The 20,812-nt window shown below is 37.3% G+C and overlaps 1 protein-coding gene and 1 pseudogene across 5 annotated transcripts in view; one reads left to right on the top strand and one right to left on the bottom strand.

The window, feature by feature from the left end:
* Nucleotides 1–20,812, bottom strand: part of PLD5 (phospholipase D family member 5) — a 436,159-nt gene that overhangs the window by 264,392 nt on the left and 150,955 nt on the right. The gene's annotated exons all lie outside the window — the stretch shown is intronic.
* LOC103892132 (large ribosomal subunit protein uL1-like) lies at nt 10,695–11,443 on the top strand (annotated as a pseudogene).

The following is a 20,812-nucleotide window of genomic DNA, read 5'->3' as shown; positions in this document are numbered from 1 at the left end:
TTTAATATGATTGCTGTTTACCACCACTGGATTGCGGTTGAATTATTTCCTGGGTGAAGCCAAAACCCTCTTGGACTAAGCCCCAATCTGGGGGCCTCTGTCCTACAAGATCATGTCATCAGCAAACAACAGTTTCATTTCTTCCTTTTCTATTTGGATGCCTTTTCTTTCTCTTAACTTACTCTTCTTTCAAGGACGTCCAATACTATGTTGAATAGAAGTGATGAGAATGGGCATCCTTGTCTTATACTGGATCTTAGAGAAAAGGGCTCTAATTTTTCACCATTGAGTATAATGTTATCTGTGAGATTATAAATGGCCTTTATTATGAAGTACATTTCTCCTATATACAATTTGAGTGTTTTTTTTTTTTAACCATGAAAGGATGTTAAATTTTGTGAAGTGTTTTTTTCTGCATCTAATGTGATGATCATATGACTTATTTTTTCTGTCAATGTGGTGTATCACATTTAACAATTTGTCAGTGTGGATATATCCTTGCATCCCAGGGATAGATCCCATTTGATCATGGTAAATGATCCTTTTCATGTGTTGTTGAATTTTATTTGTGAGTATTTTGTTGAGGATATTTGCATCTATATTTATCAAGGATATTGGCCTGTAGTTTTCTTTACTTGTGATGTCCTTGTCTGGCTTTAGTGTAGGGGTAATGCTGACTTTGTAGAAAGACTTTGGAAGTATTTTTTCCTCTGTGATTTTTTTTAGAAAAGTCAGTGGGGAATTGGCAATAGTTCTTTAAATGTTTGGCAGCATTCAGCAGTGAAGCCATCAGGCCTTGGGCTTTTCTTGATGAGAGACTTTTTATTACTGGTTCAATCTCCTCACTTGTTATTCATCTGCTCAGATTTTGTATTTCTTTGTCATTCTGTCTTGATAGGTTGTATGTGTCTAGAAATTTATTTATTCCAGGTCATCCAATTTGTTGGCATATAATAGTTCATAATAGTTTCTTATGATTGTGTTTCTGTGGTTATCAGTTGTAATGTCTCCACTTTTATTTTTGATTTTATTTGAGTCTTTTCTTCTTAGTTAGTCCAGCTTAAGGTTTGTCAAATTTGTTTAATTTTTCAAATAACCTCTCTTAGTTTTATAGTTTTATTGATTTTTTAAATCATTTTTCTGGTTTCTATTTCATTTATTTCTGTGATAATTCTTATTTATTTTCTTTTGCTAACATTGGGCTTAGTTTGTTCTTTTTATGTTATCTTAAGGTGTAACATTATTTATTTGAAATATTTTTTCTTTTTGATATAGGCATTTATTGCTACAGACTCACCCCTCAGAACTTGTTTTGCTGCATTCCTAAATTTTGGTATGTTGTGTTCCCATTTTCATTTGTCTCAAGACATTTTTTAATTTCCCTTTTATTTTGTTCATTGATCAACTGGCTATTCAGGAGCATGTTGTTTAATTTCAGTGAGTTTTCTGAAAGTCTTACTGTTACTGATTTTTAGTCTTAACCCATTGTGATCAGAAAAAAATACTAGATATGATTTCAATCTTCTTAAATTTGCTAAGACTTGCCTTGTTACCTAATATATGGTTTATTCTGGAAAATGTTCTGTGTGCTCTTGACAAGAATGTGTATTTGGTTGTGGTTGGTTTGGAATGTTTTGTACATGTCTGCTAGGTCCATTTAGTCTGAAATGTTGCTCAAGTCCACTGTTTTCTTATTGATTTTATGTCTATCCAATATTGAAAGTGATGTATTAAAGTCCTCTACTTACATTGTGTTGAAATATACCTTTCCCTTCAGATATTTTAATATTTCCTTTATAGATTCAGGTGCTACACTGTTAGCTGCATATATACTTATAATTATTATATCCTATTGATAAATTGACCCCTTTATCATTATATAATGCCCTTCTTTGTCTTCTTAAAATACTTTTTGACTTAAAGTCTATTTTGTCTAATATAGCTATCACTACCTCATTCTCATTTGGTTTCCTTTTGTGTGGAATATCTTTTTCCATCCTTTAATGTTCAAATCTACGTGTTCCTTGAAAAGTGAAGTGTGTAGGTAGTATACAGTTGGGTCTCATTTTTTTAGTTCATTCATCACTCTATGTCTTTTGATTAGGGAATTTAATCTATTTTCACTCAAGGTTACTGTTACATAAAGATTTACTACTGCCATTTTGTTGTTTTCTGGTTGTTTTGTAGTTACTTTATTTCTTTCTTCCTGTCTTGCTGTTTTCGTTTATAGTTTGCTATGGTTCATGGTTTCCTGTAGTGGTATGTTTTGAATGTTTTCTCACTTTTTGGTTACCATGAGGCTTTCATAGAATATCTTACACTTATAATAGTCTACTCCAAGCTGATAATAGCTTAACTTTGATTACATGTAGCAATTCTGCACTTTTACTCCCCTCTTCCAAATTTTATGCTTTTGATGTCTAAATTAACATTTTATAATATATATCTCCTGACATTTTAGCTATAGTTGTTATTAATAATTCCATCCTTTAACCCTTACACTAGGGATAAAATTGTTACACACCATGATTACAGTCCTAGGGTATTCTGAATATTGCTATTTATTATGTATACCATTAGGTTTTGCGCTTTTCTAAATATTATGTTACTAGTTAGAAGCATTTTTTTTTTTAGCTTAAAGAATTTCTTTTAGCAATTCCTATAAGAGAGGCCTAATCATGATGAATTTTCTTAGATTTTATTTCCCTGGGAAAGTTTTTATTTCTCTCATTTCTGAAAGCTTTGGTGGCTACAGCATTCTTGGTTGGCAGGGTTGTTTTTTTTTTCATTCAGCACTTTGAAAATACTATCCCACTGGCCTAGAGAGTTTCTGCTGAGAAGTCTACTGATAATTGTACTGAGACTTCTTTGTAGGTAATATATTGCTTGTCTCTTGCTGCTCTCAGAAATTTTTTGTTTTTGATTTTTGATAGTTTGATTATTATATGTCTTGGTGAACTCCTTTTTGGGTTGAATTTAGTTGATGACCTCTACATTTTCTGTACCTAGCTGTTGGTTTCTTTCCTCAATTAATGACTTTTTTTTTTTTTTTTTTTTTGAGACAGAATTTTGCTCTTGTTGCCCAGGCTGGAGTGCAATGGCATTATCTTGGCTCACTGCAACCTTTGCCTCCCAGGTTCAAGTGATTCTTCTGCCTCAGCCTCCCAAGTAGCTGGGATTACAGGTGTCCACCAACTCGCCTGGCTAATTTTTTGTATTTTTAGTAGGGACGGGGTTTCACAATGTTGGCCAGGCTGGTCTTGAACTCCTAACCTCAGGTGATTCACCTGCCTCGGCCTCCCAATGTGCTGGGATTACAGATGTGAGCCATTGTGCCCAGCCATTAATGACTTTTTGATCCAACATTTCTTTCAATATGTTTTCTGGCCCTTTTACTGTCTTCTCCTTGTGAAATGCATATTATGCATAGGTTAGGCCTCATTGGTGTCCCAGAATTCCCATAGTCCTACTTTATTCTTTTTCTTTTTTTCCTTTTGCTCCTTTGATTGGGAAATTTCATATGTTCTGTCTTCGAGTTCATTGATTGCTTCTTCAATTTGATCAAGCAGACGAAGTTTTCATTGCATTTTTCAGTTCAAGCATTGTATTCTTCATCTCTAGGATTTCTATTTGGGTATTTTTTAATTGTTTCTATTTCTTTGTCAAACTTCTCATGTTGTTCATGTATTGTTTTACACATTTTATTTAATTTTTATCTGTATGTTTCTGAAGTTCACTTAACTTTATTAAGAGGATTATTCTAAATTTTTTTGTCATTTCATAAATTTCCCTTTCTTTAGTGTCCATTGTTGGAGCTTTGTTACTTTCTTTTGGAGGTGTCATGATTTCTCAAATCTGTGTAATCTTTGTGTTCTTGCATTGCTGTTTATGCATTTTCAGAGACAGCCACCTTTTCTGGCATTTATAAGAGTTCTTTGGCAGAGATAGACCTTCACCAGTTAGTCTATGCTATAATTCTGAATGGGCCAGCTGGTAATGAATCTGGGCAGGCAGAGCTTGCATTCAGGTTCTCTAGATGTCTGGGTCACTGCCTTTTCTCTGAATTTGGGTGGAACAGCTGGCTATGCTCTGCTATCCAGGAAGACCACCAGCTAAGCCCTGCTATGAGGCTGAGCTTCTGTATGGGCACTAAAGTCACTTCTGATCTGGCTGGGCTACAGAGTATATTCTCCAGCTGGAATTTACTGCTATCTGGATTCATCAGTTGGACAAAGTTGCAGGAGGGACCCTAAAGTTAAGTGGATTGTGATGAATGGACCAAGTGCTACACTCAGTATATTATATTCCTGATTGTGGCAAAACTAATATCTGATTTTGTCAAAATTTGCTGCAGTGATAGTCTTTCTCACTATGTGGGGTCTAAGGGATAGGCTTTGGGGCTGTGTGAAACATTAAGCTTCAGTTTATGGCAGACCTAGCGTCTACTAGTTGTGGAAATTCACCGCCAGTGGGTGGGGAAAGGGTTTTCTCATTCCCTGAGGAGCTCCTAGGGGTAGGGTCAAAGGCTGGACATGGAGGCTGGCTATCCAGGGATTCAAGCCTAGTAGTCCTTCCCACCTCTTCTGGGAGTGACCAGCTTGACTTTGCGGGTGACCTGTGCTGTTACCTGATATCTCTGATCAAGTACTGCTGGCAGGTACACTGAGCTTTCATCAAGATCTACCCACTGGTCTCCGTGGGCTCTGCCCTCTTGCTTTGTTTCAATGTGACCACAGGTGATCTGGCTGTGCCATATCCTCCTGTTTCCTGTGAGGTGGGAGTGGAGTTGGCTTCCTGGGAAGTGTCAGAGAAGTTAGATGTCTACCTCCTCACCTCTCTTTTTTGACTGTAGAAACCATGAGCCCTGGGGAATCCTATGTGGTGCTGTGCCAACTTGAGGAAGAGGGAAGGATGACATGGTCAAAGCAAGACTGTTTCTTTTAGCTTTCAATGGGGAATTTTATTTAGTTCCATGGAAATGAAGAAAAGCATTGACTCAGGCTTATTCCTACGTTGTGGAGTTTCAATAACATATTTTTGTCTGTGGATAGTTGCTAGTTAATCTTTCTGTTGGAGGGAGTGAAGACTGGGGCCAACTTGCTGTTGTCACTCCACTAATTTTACTTTCAAGAAGCAGCACAGTGAACTGTTTGCGGGCTCAGGCTGCAAAATAAGATTGCTTGGATTCTGCCATTTATGAGATGTATGCTCTTAGCAAGTTATTTAGCCATGTGCTTCAGGTTCCTTGGCTGTAAAATGGGAATTATATTAATAACTGCTTCATAGGGTTATTATTAATAATCAAGTTAAATGACATACTATATGTAAAGTACTTAAAACAATACATAGAAGATAGATAGCAGTAAATGAGTCTTTGCTATTGTTAGTATATTGTTGCATTTTTAACACCTGTATTTACATGCCTCAAATATTTTGGAGAAACAAGGTAAATATATAAACATTCAACAAAAACTGTAAGTTATGTGTAACAGAGAGGCAGAGAGAAATAGGGAGAAATAAGACAGAAAGAGAGAAGGCAAATGTTAGATGGAAATTTTCTAGAATAAAATTTTTGAGAAATTGTTCTAGCTCAGTCTCATAACTCAAAACCCTAAAGCAATATTTCCCAAATTTAAGCATGGATCAAAATCACTTGTAAAAACATACATTACTGGGCCCCAAGGATGTACTTGTAACAAGCTTTCAAGAGATGTTGCTGCTGCTGATCCCTGGGTCACACTTTTGAGCCGGAGCCCTAAAGTATCATCTAAAGTAAATCCTGCTTAGTACATGTTCATCCATCAAATTTACCTGCCTTTAGTAGTTCATTTTTGAACATTAAAAGGATTATGATAAATACACCCTAATGAAAAAAATATAAATTTTGTAATTTATTTTCTTTGTGGTAGCTTAAAAAATAATTTTAAATAATATTTTTAAATTTTGAAAATGTTTTCTCCTGGACATCAACTTTTATTTATTTTAATGATATTAATTGTTTCTATAATCAGAAAATGTTTGCTTTTAACTGTGTTGAAAAAAGCCCTCATAACGAAAAAAGAAAATCACTCATAATCCTACTGAGACCTAACTGCCATTTATATTTCATTGTTGTTTTTTCCTATATTCCATCTGCCTATCTAACAATCTGATAAAATTGTATCATGCTGTAATTAAGGTTTATATTCTGCTTTTTGCACTCAATGGTATGTTAGTGTCCTTAAATGTTCTTTCATAGCATAGTTCTAAATTTTTGCATAATATTCTAATACGTGGACATATCATCATCTCCTTTACCCAAAAAAACTCAAGAAGCCACTCATTTTACAATAGAAAAAAAGTGATTAAACTTTTTTCATTTTTTCCAGTTTCCCCAGACATTATAAATGGAAACAAACAAACAAAAAAAGCTTTTAGCAAGGTTTAAAGTAATGTAATAATATTCACGTTAATCTAGTCCAGAAGATACTCTAACCCAGGAAAATATAATTAGTTACCTCAATAATAATTCTGAAGAGAGCAGGTTGAAAATACCATGCCAGGTACATAGTGGGCATTCAATGAATGAATCCTAACAAATACAATATCAATGATTTGTTTCTCTTTATTCTGAATGCTGTAATAAATAACAATAGATAAGTAAGAACTCTAGCTACTTTGTATGCTCTTGGAAGTACTTTGATAACTCTCACAAATTTATTTTAACTTTTATTAGTTTAATTTTATATTATTAAATTCCATTAAAAGAAGTAGTTTAGCTAGTTATTTCCATTTTCATTTGCCAAAGAAGAAAAATTCAGACTCTGATATTCATTTTTAAATATCTCCTTGGAACAATGTACTATAACAATATAAGGTCATGCCACTACTTTCCTTAGCCTCATTTAATTTCCACCTCACCAAAAATGAGAGCTGACGTTCAAGTGATAGAATAAGAGCCGCATAAATAATATCAAACTCCAGGGAACCAAGAGACATTAATTTTCAAATCCTTAACAGGTAATTCCAGAAATCAATTTGAACTACACTTTTCTGTTTTTATTGAATTTAATCAAGGGAAGCAAGTTTTAAGGAGAATCCATAAACAAGTTTATAACCTAAACTACACAAGACAAAACAAAATTTAAAATGCTATTATATAGCATCAGCCAATCTGTACTTTCACAGCAGTTTACATGCATATGAAAAGAATTGCTTTCTTGGTCAAGAAGTAAATATTTAAAAATGTGAACATTCAAAATATTTGAATGTCGTATACTTAACAAATATGTTTTAACTCAAATACAGAAATAGAGATATATTATCTCTAACTAGAGAAAGTATTAAACTTGAAATTTTCAAGCTGGGCTTTTATATAATTGAACAAACTCTTAAAAGGAATTTGCACCTAGGCTGGGTGCGGTGGCTCATGCCTGTAGTCCTAGCACTTTGGGAGGCCGAGGTGGGAGGATTGCTTGGGGCCAAGAATTCAAGACTACCCTGGCCAACATACTGAGACCTCATCTCATTTTTTTTTTTTGTATAAAAAAATTTTAAAGAGGAAAAAAAAAGGAATTTACCTGTAGGAACCTATGACCCTAGAAGTAAAAAAGATAAATGTGCAAAAATTATCCCAAAATTAAAATTATTCATATTAGTTTTCATTTATTTACCATGACAATTTTTTTAATAACAAAATCATGGTCAAGTCTTAAAAATAACACTTTTTATGTGTACAGTTCTTAAAATCTACAAAGCTGAAAGTTCTAGTACAATTATTCCCTATATGAAAAATATGCAAACTGGGACTCAAAGACATTTGGCTATTAAGCTGTCCAAGGTGAACCAAACAGTAGGAGACAGTCTGGATATTTAATTTAGGTCTAGAAATCCAAAATCTCTCTGTCTGTTTTATAGATGCAAACTTTTCCCTTTTTCATTTTCTTTTTAATTTCTTCATTTTCTACTTAATTTTCACTATAGTTATTGTTATTATTATCAGTTTTCGTTAACTTTCCATGGTGGTCTATTAGTGTACAAACTAAGGTTGGACATTGCCTTCATCTGTGGGATATGGTATTCCTGGCCCTCTAGGCCTTTCCTATGATTCTAGATGTGCTGTTATCTTGAGTTCCTAGTGATGTTTCCAAAGGAAGCAGGTCACCCAGTAGATCCAGAGTAATCTCATCTGGTGACTTATCAAATTTCTGGATAATGACTACACTCTGGAATCATATCAGAAACTCTAGACTACAAATGGCTTAGGGGCATTTCTCTAAAATCCTTATCTAACAGACTTATCACTTCACTTCCTACATATATTTCCATGTTCCTTAGGGCTCTATCTTAGGATTATCTCTTCTCACTCTGTACCCCTTTCCCTGAGGGACTTTAATTTACTCCCAAGGCACCCCTTGCTGTACATACCAGTAACCTGCAATTGTACATCACCATCCTGCTGAGGGCCAGACCCACACTGAGTGAGCTTCCTTGCCATGGCACAGAAAAGCAGGATCCCGAAAGAGTCCACCACAATCCCTAAGTTGAGGAGAAAGAGCTGGGATTTTAGAAAGGCTAGAGCTGGCAGGGCAGAATACCAGAGAGAGAAAAATCCTCATAGAGAAGCGGTGAAGATCTTCAGGTCTCCTTGAGTCTTCAGCTGAGTGCTGACTGGCACACAGATGTGAGGAGCTACCTGTCACCTGGGGCACACCTGCCTGGAAGGATCAGATGGAATAATTGCCAACCCACACACAAGGCCAGAAAGAGTCGGCGTTCCACTCAGAGTGGACACATATCTTGTAATACATGAGAAGTAGAGTAATTAGAAAGTACTGTCTGGAAAATAAAACAGAAAACAATTAGCCCTAGATTCATGGCTGCTTTGGTCTCTCCTTAAAGAAAAAAAAAAATCATAAAAAGCAAGCCGCAAATTCAGGCATGGTGTCCTGTGAACAGCCACTGCACTCCAGCCTGGGCAACATGGTGAGGTCCTGTCTCTTTAAAAAAAAAAAAAAAAAAAAAAAGCGCCTCAAAAAACCCAAATTGTTCACCAGTAAGTAGTAACTATACCTCATAACAAAATGAAGGAATATTTTTAAAAATATGATAATATCCAGCACAGAATAAAATCAAATTCACAACCTCTGGCATCTAGTAATATCTACCAGACATGCCAAGAAACAGGAAACTATGATCCACACTGAGAAAAATAATTAAGCAATTGAAGTCAACTCAGAAATGACACAGATTAGTAGGCACAGATATTAAAACAAATACTGTAATTATATTCTATATGTTTGAGAAGCTAAGTATGCTACAGAGAGATTTTAAAGGATATAAAAAAAGACACACATCTAAATTCTAGAAATGATAAATACACTGAATGGGATTAATAGCAGATTAGACATAACATGTGAAAAGATTAATGAACTCCATGAAAAGACAGATAAAAAACAGTAGACTGAACAGAATATCCGTGACAACACAAAAAATCTAATATATATGTCCTTGCAGTCTCTGAAGGAGAGGAAGAGGCAGAAAAAATATTTGAAAAATATAATGGCCAAAAGAATCAAAACTTGAGACAGATGTAATAAAGTAATTTTACAATGGTAAAGGGGTAAATTCAGCAAGAGGACAGAACAGAACTAAACTTTTATGCACCTAATGAGAGCTTCAAAATACATAAAGCAAAAGCTAACAGAACTTGAAGAGAAATTTTAAAGTCTTCAATTATTTAGTGACTTTGAAATCCCTTTCTCATTAGTGGACAGAACAAGTAAATAACATTTCAATATGTACATAGAATAATTAAAAAATACTATCAACCAGCTTCACTGAACTGATATTTATGGAGCACTCCACTAAATAAATAGCAGAATTCCTTTATTTAACAGCACATAGACCATTTACCAAAATGGATCTATTCTAGGCTTTAAAACAAGTCTCAATCAAGTTAAAAGAATTTTAGAAAGCCAGGAGCAGTGGCTCACATCTGTAATCCTGGCACTTTGGGAGGCCAAGGTGGGTGGATCAGTTGAGGCCAGGAGTTCGAGACCAGCCTGGCCAACATGGTGAAGCCCCATCTCTACTAAAAATACAAAATTAGCTGAGTGTGGTGGCATGTGCCTGTAATCCCAACCACTTGGGAGGTTGAGGCATGAGAATTGTTTAAACCCAGGAGGTGGAGGTTGCAGTGAGCCAAGATCTTGCCACTGCACTCCAGCCTGGTTGATAGAGCAAGACTCTGTCTCAAAAAAGAAAAGAAAGAAAAAAGAAAAGAAGAGAAGAGAAGGGCTTTAAGAGATAAATGTATATTTTAAAAATGTAAAAAGGAAAAAGAACAAATCAAACTGAAGTAGACAAGGGAACAGAAATAATAAAGAGCAGAATTCAATAAAAGAGAAAACAGAAAACAAAACCACGCCCACAAAAATCAGTGAATCCGAAGTCTGATTCTTTGAAGATGTTGATAAAACTGGTCAACTTTAAGCAATACAGATAAGGGAAAAAAAAAAAGAGAAGATACAAATTCCAAATATCTCTATGAGAAACAGGACATCACAGCAGATCCTACACAAAATAAAAAATAATAAGGGGATATTATGAACAAATTCACGATAAGAAATTTATCAGTGTAGATAAAATGAACAAATTTTTGTAAGATAAAAGTTATTGAAGCTCCTTTTCCAATTACCATAGCATGAGGAGCCATGAGCAGTAAAGTCTCTCAGGACACCCTGTATGAGGTGGTGCAGGAAGGCCCTGCATGGTGACCAGTTCAAGGGCCCCAAGTTTTTGGAGACTGGAGTTGCAGATGAGTTTGATGAACTATGACCTCCAGGACAAATGCTTCTCGGGCACCATCAGGCTTAAGTCCACTCCCCACTCCAAGTTCTCTGTGTGTGTCCTGGGGAAACAGCAGCACTGTAACGAGGCCAAGGCTGTGGATATCCCACACGTGGACATCGAGGTGCTGAAAACACTCAACCAGAATAAGAAACTAGTCAAGAAGCTGGCCAAGAAGTAGGATGCCCTTTTGGCATCTGAGTCTCTAATCAAGCAGATCCCATAAGTCCTCGGCCCAGGCCTACATAAGGCTGGCACGTTCCCTTCCCTGCTGATACACAATGAAAATGAAGTGGATGAGGTGAAGTCCACAATGAAGTTCCAGATGACAAAGGTGCTGTGTCTGGCTGTGGCTGCTGGCCATGTAAATGTTACAGACAACAGGCTTGTGTATTACATTCAACTGACTGTCAACTTCCTGGTGTCATTACTCAAAAATTGGCACAATGTCTAGGCTTTATATATCAAGTGCACCATGGGCAAGCCCCCAGTGCCTGTATTAAGACGCATTCTAATAAATTCTACTGCCATGAGTCAAAAAAGAAAAATTACTAAAGCTCACTCAAAAAAGATAGATAACCCAAATACCCTTATATCAATTAAAGTAAATTAATTTTTATCTAAAAACCTTCCCACAGTAAAAACTCCAGGTTTAGGTGGCATCATTAGTGAGTTCTGTCAAACATTTGAGAAACAAATAATGCCAATTCTATTCAAGATATCCCACAAAATAAAAATGAAAAAAGCTTCCCAATTCATTCTATGAGGTCAGCATTATATTGATACACGGAGTAGACAAAGACTTCAATATATTTTTTCTCCTACTGTTTTATGATACACTATTGAAGAAACCATGCGTCTACATTCATTTATTTAGCAGATATGTATTTAATGTCTTCTCTGTGCAAAGAGGAATATGGGGGTCTGCAAAGATCGTGACCTCAACAGGGAAGGTAATTTTTCAATTTCCTCTTCAAATTATTCATAAAAATTGCAAAAGGTCTCTGTCTACCTCAGCTTGCCTTTATTTGAAAGATCAATCATCAGTTACACAGTTTTCTTATTTTCTCATGACTAACCAAAGTGATCTCAATGGCACTAAAGGATGTTTTGTTTCAGGAAATTCTCATTATTTTTACTGGACCAGTAATGAAAATGATTTCTGCAGCAACCTAGATGATTCATTCCTTTTCAAGGAGTTGTATTTAGATTGGTGCAAAAGTGATTGCAGGTTTTGCCATTAAAAATAATGGTAACAAATTACCATTACCATTTACTATTAATAAATTACCATTTGTAATTGGTAATTTATTGCCATTACCTTTAGTGGCAAAACCTGCACTTGCTTTTCTGTTAATAAATTCAACGTTGGATATGCACTAGTTCATTTTCTACCTTTAGTCTCTTTCACTAAATTGAGTTCCTTGAGTTCTAGGATCTTGCCTAGATCCATAATGCCTGGCAGACATGTGCAATAAATATTTGTCAAATGAATGATGAATAAGTGAATAAATTAAAAAACAGCAAAGGCTAATAAATCAATAATTTTTGTGTTTTACAACTCTGGTTATTTTATTTATTTATTTTTTTTACTACTTATAAACTTCCATTGATTCCCATAACAGAAACATATTGATTTGCAAAATTAGACATGCAAAATGTAAAACACTCTGAGCCTATATTAGCATACAAAAGAATATTACCATGTGGTACAGAGGGCATCTTTTTTAAAATAGCAAGACCGAGAATGGAAATTAAGTTTGAATGAAAATGTTAACCGAGCACAGAGCCCTACTCCACTCCCCATCTTATAAAAAATTCTTATAAATGAAGAACAGATGCAGTAATATAATAATAATTTTATAATGAATGTTGACAACTAAAAGGAGTACCACCTATGGACAAGAAATTTTAAAGATTTAGTGGAAATTAGATTGACCAAGGACATCAGAGTCCTCAGACACACATAGGAAAATTCAAACTGCTATAATGTAAGTAGAACTCTAAGTCTAGAGGCAACAGAGAGACAGAAACGGAAAGAGCTCTGGAATGACTGGCCCAATGATGAGCTGGGAAACTGTATATGGAGCTGATGGGCCAGTCATCCCTTTCCTCCTACCCTCTCCTTCTGCCCTCTCTGTTGAGCAGCACAAAACAGACATGTTTTAACTCACAAATTCAAATGAATAGGGCAATTTCCTCAGAGAGTGAGAACTCCCAGAAGGGCACTACTAGCACATGAAAGCCTCACATCTCAGCAGCATACTCAGTCTCTCCTATGAAACCTGGAGATAAACCCCTGTGCTCAACCCTTATCCAGAGACATGCAAATAGGAATATGCAAACATAGAGGTGGGCAGGTAACTAAACATCTCCAAAAATTTAAGAAAAGCCAAAATCACGAAAAAGGTACTGAACCCAGCAGTAAAAACAAACTCTGGAGAAAATAAAGCCAACAGAGGACACAGGTGAACCCTTGAAAATAAGAGTCAAGTTCTCAGGAGAATGAGAGAAGTTGCCCCAGTGAAACATCAGAAGAGATTATTATGAAAAGGTTACCAGTTAGAGATCTTAGGAATTATAAACCTCAATGGATGGGCTGAATGTCAAATGGATACAACTTGAAAGTAAATTTATGTTCTTGATTGAATCAAAGGAATTTTTCCAGAATACAAGGCAAAAAGGACAAAGTCCTGTTAAAATAATTGGAAGGCCATTAGACTGAGGTAATTCCACTGCCTGCATCAGCAAACTGAAACTCAACTCATTGTAAACAGCAAACAGCAAACAACAGCAACAACAACAACAACAACAAAACACTTAAGCTTATTCAGTCAGAAATGGTCAACCTCTAACAAGAGACTGTTGCTGGAATGATTCAACTAAACCTACTGCTCCACTGTAACCAACCAAATATTTTCTTTGCCTTGCTCGTGTATTCACCCTATAAAAGCCTTCTCCTTCATTCGCCTTCATCAGAGCCCTGATCCACCTGCATTCTGGAACTGCCCAATTTGTGAACCAATAAAGCAGCCTCATTGTCTGGGGTGACATCCAAGTTTCACTGTCTCATAGCCATGGAGATCAAAGACCTGGACACAAAGAGTAAGGTTAGGAGCAAAAATTTAATAGGCAAAAGAAAGAAAATAGCTCTCTGCTACAGAGAGGGGTCCCAGAAAAATGAGTTGCCAATCTGCAGTGAAATGCAGGGTTTTTATAGATGCGCTAGTAAAGAGGTGGTGTCTGATCTACATAAGGCACGAAAAACCAGTTAGGACCAGGTGTGGCATCGGCATCGGGCATGAATCTCTGGCAGCCCCCACCCCATCTTTTATTATGCAGGTGGGTTCTCTGCCTGAGCTTCTCCATGTTGCCCATTTCTTACTGTACATGTGCTAACAACAAAGGGAAGGTGGAGCCCCATGGTGAACATGCCTGGCCCCCAGGTAGGCCTTTTCCATTGGTGTAGCTGCAGGCTTCCTCCCATGCAAGCTTCCAACTTCCTTATTTGTGTTTGCAGCTCCATCTTTCAGGATGCTCTTTGTTAGAAGAGAATTAATTTCTTGGGTTGCTTTTTGTTAGAAAGGAAGTTCTGCTGAGGACTCTTTTGCCCTCACTATCTGCCTAAAATAATTTCTATCTCCTGTGTCACCACCGTTTGCTCAAATAAACTCTTTCATATTTAATGTGCCTCAGTTTCTCTTTCAATAGTCCTAACAAGTATGAGTATAAAGGATAAAACTCAAGACAACCAGAAAATCAATCCAGAAAAGCCAGCATCCATCAGATCAAAGTTCCGCAATGAAAGAACATTGAGAATGTAGGACTGTCAATATTCAAAGAAATATAGAAAGGAAAACTTTAATAGTGAAAAATGTATGTCTTCCAAGCAAGTACATCTTTTTTGCCATGAGTTTGGAAACAATTCAAAATCTTGAGAACTGTAATGGGTGGAGGTTGGGGAAATAGGCATTGGTTAAAAATGCAAACTGGCAGAGCTTGCTTACATGGCAATTTGGCAGTTTTTATCAGAGTTTTAAATGTACATATTTTGACTCAGAAATTCCACTTCCAATACTTAATTTTACAGAAGTGTTTACACATGTGCATAAAGATATAACAACAAGGATGGTCACTGCAGCATTATTTGTGAAAAAAAATGGGAAAATTAATCTATCAATAGAGGATTCCTACCATACAGTGATTCTGTGGAATATTGTGAAGCCACTAAAATGTGCATATGTTTATAAATAAACAAAGATTCAATGGAATCACATAAAACTATTGACAGTGGTTCTCTATAAGGAAGAGAGAGGTTTTGTGAGGTCAGAGAAGTTGCCATGTAAAAGATGTTCGTGGTTTGCTCTGCATTTTTCTGTATAATTTGGGTATTTTACATTAGCCCTGAATCTCAACTGTCTCTTACAGCAATCAGAAAGAGAGCTGTCTGTTCTTGGACTATTCCATCTCAAGGCAAGTTATTTATCCATAGTTCAATTTTCCTAAGACACAGCTGAGCACTAACAACCACCACCCCGGGTGGTCTGCATTTACTTAAAGTTCTTCAAATTATTAACCAGAGGTAGATACTATCCCAAGTTTCACAAATTACAGGGGACAACTGGAGAATGACAGAACTGTAGAACACAGAGAATACCCAGAGATGATCTACTTCAACCCTCCATTTTATGTTTTTCTGGATAAGAAAACTTCTGGGAGTAGAACACTGGTGACTCAGTTGTGTATTATTTTCTTCGCCAATGATTGATTAACTGACACACCAACAAACAAAAAAAGCCATCAAGTTTGCAAAAGACAAATGGCACAGAAGAGGCACTCTCAGTCTGCAGTGATAGTCTGTGACTTGAAGTCAAGCACACCCAGGGCTAGGGTGGAAGAGACCCTTGGGAAGTAAATGAACTTACTTAGTTATTTGCTTTCTATATGCAGCCACTGGTGGCATTAGGCAAGAGAAGAAAAATGTTTCATCCCATTTAAAATACTCTGTGGGCATCTAACACTTGTTATGATGCACTGTGCTAATACTGACAATTCAGAAATGTGGTCTCATTCTTAAGAGAGTCTCTGCCCTTAAGGACCTTATGGGTGAGGGGTGAGAGAGATGCAGAGAGAGAGAGATGCAGAGAGAACAGACGTGCCATTCTAATAGTACAGAGGGCTGAGCCAGGGGCCAGGGGTGGGGGCATTAATGGCTGTGTTTGTGACCCATTTCACAGAAGAGTTCCACTTGAGTAGACCAGTTCTGGTGTCTCCCACCCTTCCTTCCATGCACACCTCATTCCTGCAGTAGAGAATTAGGGATTCCCTCTGTACTCACTATAAAGTGAAATAAGCTATTTTGAATGTTAGTGAATGCACAAGAACACACTGTCAATGTCAAGGACGAGTCAATACTTAACAGCTAAAAATTACACTTTCACGTTCTCTATCCCCCTCCCCTATATTACAGATAAAACTGAAAAAAATGACAAAATGCCAACTGGTCTTTGATAAGCTGAGGGCTATTTTGGCCATCTGTATTCTGCAGTCTGTTATTAACAAGCTGAAAAGGCTTTGACTCTTGCAATATATCAAAATAAGTCCAAGTTCTTTCAACTTTCTGTGATAGGAGATTTATTCTGAAGTCTGTCAATTATGATTGTTTTATGTTTTTTTCCTAAATTACCTGTTTTCTGTTCACTGCAAAGGTTGGTATTTCATCCAGTTAAGGGGCAAAAACACTGCTGACAAAACTTGGCAATCTTTATTTTGAGCTCATTAAAAAGCAAAGACAAAGTTAGGATTGACTTCGGGTGTAACTAGCAAGCAATGAAGAAGCAAAATTAACTTTAGTAGCATTAGTGTTCAGTTTCTCTTTATTTTAGAAGGAACACACACACGCACACACTTTTATAAGAGTGCACTGAGAGAGGCTTAGAGTTAGGGTGAGAGAGAACCTTTAAACCATCTAATCTAACTTTGCCATCAGTACAGAGACCTGACCTTCTGCACTCCTGACTGATGAGATCTTCCTTCTCTGCTTGGATGCTACGAGCTACCAAAAGCTCACTACTTAACAAGACAGCACTAATTTTTAGAAAGTTCCTATTAACATGGGAAGACATGTGATGAACAGAAGTGTAGTGAATCACCAAGACTAAACACCTTTCCCTATCACGTCTGCCCTAACTCCTTTCTCCATCCCTTATCCCCCTCCTTCTTTCAATCTCTCTCTCTCTGGACCTCCTTTTTTATCCCTTCACCACTTTCCAAACCCACCACTGCTCTTGTTCTCTTTCAAATCTCCCAATGCTCCCTGACACCCAAACCTCCTCTTGATTCAATGCCCAATCCAGGGCAGAGCTTGCATGGGGCTTTCCCTGTAGAAGAAATGATCCCTCTGCTCTGATTATAAGGGGGCTACAGAAATACAAATGATGACATCCTGAGGCAATACATAATGAAATGCAATCTTATAATATAGAGTGACCTCAGTGGTAGAAGGAAGAAAGGAAGAATTTAAACATTTAATTTTTTCCTGCTTTTTTTAAGTTTTTTTTTTTTTAATTATACTTTAAGTTCTGGGATACATGTGCAGAACGTGCAGGTTTGTTACATAGGTCTATATGTGTCATGGTGGTTTGCTGCACCCATCAACCCGTCATCTATATTAAGTATTTCTCCTAATGCTATCCCTCCCCCTGCCCACCACCGCGACAGGCCCCAGTGTGTGATGTTCCCCTCCCTGTGTCCATGTGTTCTCATTGAAGATGTGGAGGACCTTACATCACTGAAGGAATAAAAATGTAGCCTGCAGCTCCTGTATATTCCTAAATTTCCCTTCTCTTCATCATTATTATTTTTTAAATTTATCTGTTTTTTTCAAAGACTCAGGTAAAAGCCCATCATAAGCCATGCCCATAGCACAGCTATTTCCACACACCAGCAGGATGATCTCTAAAAGCCCTGCTTTGTGGAGCCAGGTAGAGTGTAAGAATGTCTCATGGATAGGAAGAATCAATATCATGAAAATGGCCATACTGCCCAAGGTAATTTATAGATTCAATGCCATCCCCATCAAGCTACCAATGACTTTCTTCACAGAATTGGAAAAAACTACTTTCAAGTTCATATGGAACCAAAAAAGAGCCCACATTGCCAAGACAATCCTAAGCCAAAAGAACAAAGCTGGAGGCATCATGCTACCTGACTTCAAACTATACTACAAGGCTACGGTAACCAAAACAGCATGGCACTGGTACCAAAACAGAGATATAGACCAATGGAACAGAACAGAGCCCTCAGAAATAATACCACACATCTACAACCATCTGATCTTTGACAAACCTGAGAAAAACAAGAAATGGAGAAAGGATTCCCTATTTAATAAATGGTGCTGGGAAAACTGGCTAGCCATATGTAGAAAGCTGAAACTGGATCCCTTCCTTACACCTTATACAAAAATTAATTCGAGATGGATTAAAGACTTAAATGTTAGACCTAAAACCATAAAAACTCTAGAAGAAAACCTAGACAATACCATTCAGGACACAGGCATGGGCAAGGACTTCATGTCTAAAACACAAAAAGCAATGGCAACAAAAGCCAAAATTGACAAATGGGATCTAATTAAACTAAAGAGCTTCTGCACAGCAAAAGAAACTACCATCAGAGTGAATAGGTAACCTACAGAATGGGAGAAAATTTTTGCAATCTACTCATCGGACAAAGGGCTAATATCCATAATCTACAAAGAACTCAAACAAATTTACAAGAAAAAGCAAACCACCCCATCAAAAAGTGGGTGAAGGACAGTTCTTGATGAACAGACACTTCTCAAAGAAGACATTTTTGCAGCCAATAGACATGTGAAAAAATGCTCATCATCACTGGTCATCAGAGAAACGCAAATCAAAACCACAATGAGATACCATCTCACACCAGTTAGAATGGCGATCATTAAAAAGTCAGGAAACAATAGGTGCTGGAGAGAATGTGGAGAAATAGGAACACTTTTACACTGTTGGTAGGACTGTAAACTAGTTCAACCCTTGTGGAAGACAGTGTGGCAATTCCTCAAGGATCTAGAACTAGGAATAGCATTTGACCCAACAATCCCATTACTGGGTATACACCCAAAGGATTTTAAATCATGCTGCTATAAAGACACATGCTCACGTATGTTTACTGTGGCACTATTCACAATAGCAAAGACTTGGAACCAATCGAAATGTCCATCAATGATAGACTGGATTAAGAAAACATTGCACATATACACCATGGAATACTCTGCAGCCATAAAAAAGGATGAGTTCATGTCCTTTGTAGGGACATGGATGAAACTGGAAACCATCATTCTCACCAAACTATTGCAAGGACAGAAAACCAAACACCACATGTTCTCACTCATAGGTGGGAATTGAACAATGAGAACACTTGGACACAAGAAGGGGAACATCACACACCAGGGCCTGTTGTGGGGTGGGGGAAGGTAAGAGGGATAGCATTAGGAGATATATATATATATATATAATATAGGAGATATAATGTAAATGATGAGTTAATGTGTGCAGCACACCAACATGGCACATGTATACATATATAACAAACCTGTACATTGTACACATGTGCCCTAGAACTTAAAAGTATAATAAAAACAAAAACAAAGAATGTCTGAACAAAGCACCACATTGAGCCTAGTTTTCTCCAGTCGCTGTTCATACAGCCGTCACTATCTACAAGGAGAGTGCAGGTTTACTACGGTCACAAGGTGAAAGAAAGGTCTGTGGAGTTGCTATCAGGCTGTTCATACATCTTCCTCTCTTTCAGTCATTGATAGCAATTGCTCGTCAATTCTTTGTGCTCCTGTACCACAACATATTTATTATGCCCTCAAAAGCAACACAAACCACCTGAACTCCTAAAATACAAAATAAGTTATTAGAAGATCACAGAACCAGGAAAAGCAAAAGTGTAGGCATGGTTTACATATGCGTTCTTCCTCTTTCCTGGGAGAAATGCTTTTTCAGTTCCTCCATTGATCAGGGAGGCTGACATTTTCCTTCATCACCAAGGTTTTCTTGCGGCTCAGAAAACAATACCCCTAAATGAAACCCTCAGAAGCAAACATTTTTCTTTGACCTTCACCTGCCCACTTATCTCTCAATACCATTCTCCCCCAGGGCTAGTCATAGAAACCAGAACACTAAAGAAACCAGAACCCAAAGCCAGCCGTGAAACCTAAAAATATTACTATAACGTTCCCTTTTGCCTTTCTGTGTAAAAACTGGCCATAAAAATTATATGGGTCTTAAGAACCCTTTCCAGAGACAGCCCTGCCCCACACCCAGAAGGAAGAATTGTTGCACAGAGAAGCCAAGAAGAATCTAGACAGACAAGCCTTGCTGGGTTTCCTCACTCCATCTATTAGCATTAGATCTTGCCCTTTTTGTCTAATTATATTTCTACACGCTGTTCATACTTTGTTAAGCACAAAAATGGACAATTTACAGCATATCCTTGAGTCTTCTCTCTGAGGGGCTCCTGTGTTGACACAATAAATTTGTATGTCTTTCTCTAATTAATCTGCCTTTTGTGAGTTGATTTTTTTCAGCAAAGCTTCAGGGGTCAAGGGCCTTGGCCCCTACAGTTTTACACACAGGGACAGCAATCACCAGCACCTATTTCCCTGTGGCTTTACAGTTTACAAAGCCATTTTGCACACCTGGCTGTCATTCCCTGCTCTCATCTATCCTAATCCTCTCTCTTTGGTCAATATCCCTGAGCTGCCTAACCATCCAGCCTGTCCTCACCAAGCACATCCTAGCCTTTCCCTCAGAGTATGCGGGTAGTGGAAACAGGCTAGAGGTTTGTTTAGGGCTGCATCTGGAGAGAATGGTGCTATTCTGGCAGGTATACCTTGGATGCCACTGTGTAGTCAGTCAACCGTGCTGTCTGCCCAAAGGCCCCCCATTCTTCTCGG

The sequence above is a fragment of the Pongo abelii genome, chromosome 1 (assembly GCF_028885655.2).
Source record: "Pongo abelii isolate AG06213 chromosome 1, NHGRI_mPonAbe1-v2.0_pri, whole genome shotgun sequence".
NCBI classification, from domain to species: domain Eukaryota; kingdom Metazoa; phylum Chordata; class Mammalia; order Primates; family Hominidae; genus Pongo; species Pongo abelii.
Note: the sequence above shows the minus strand (reverse complement) of the source record. Positions and strands in the feature narration are given on the sequence as shown.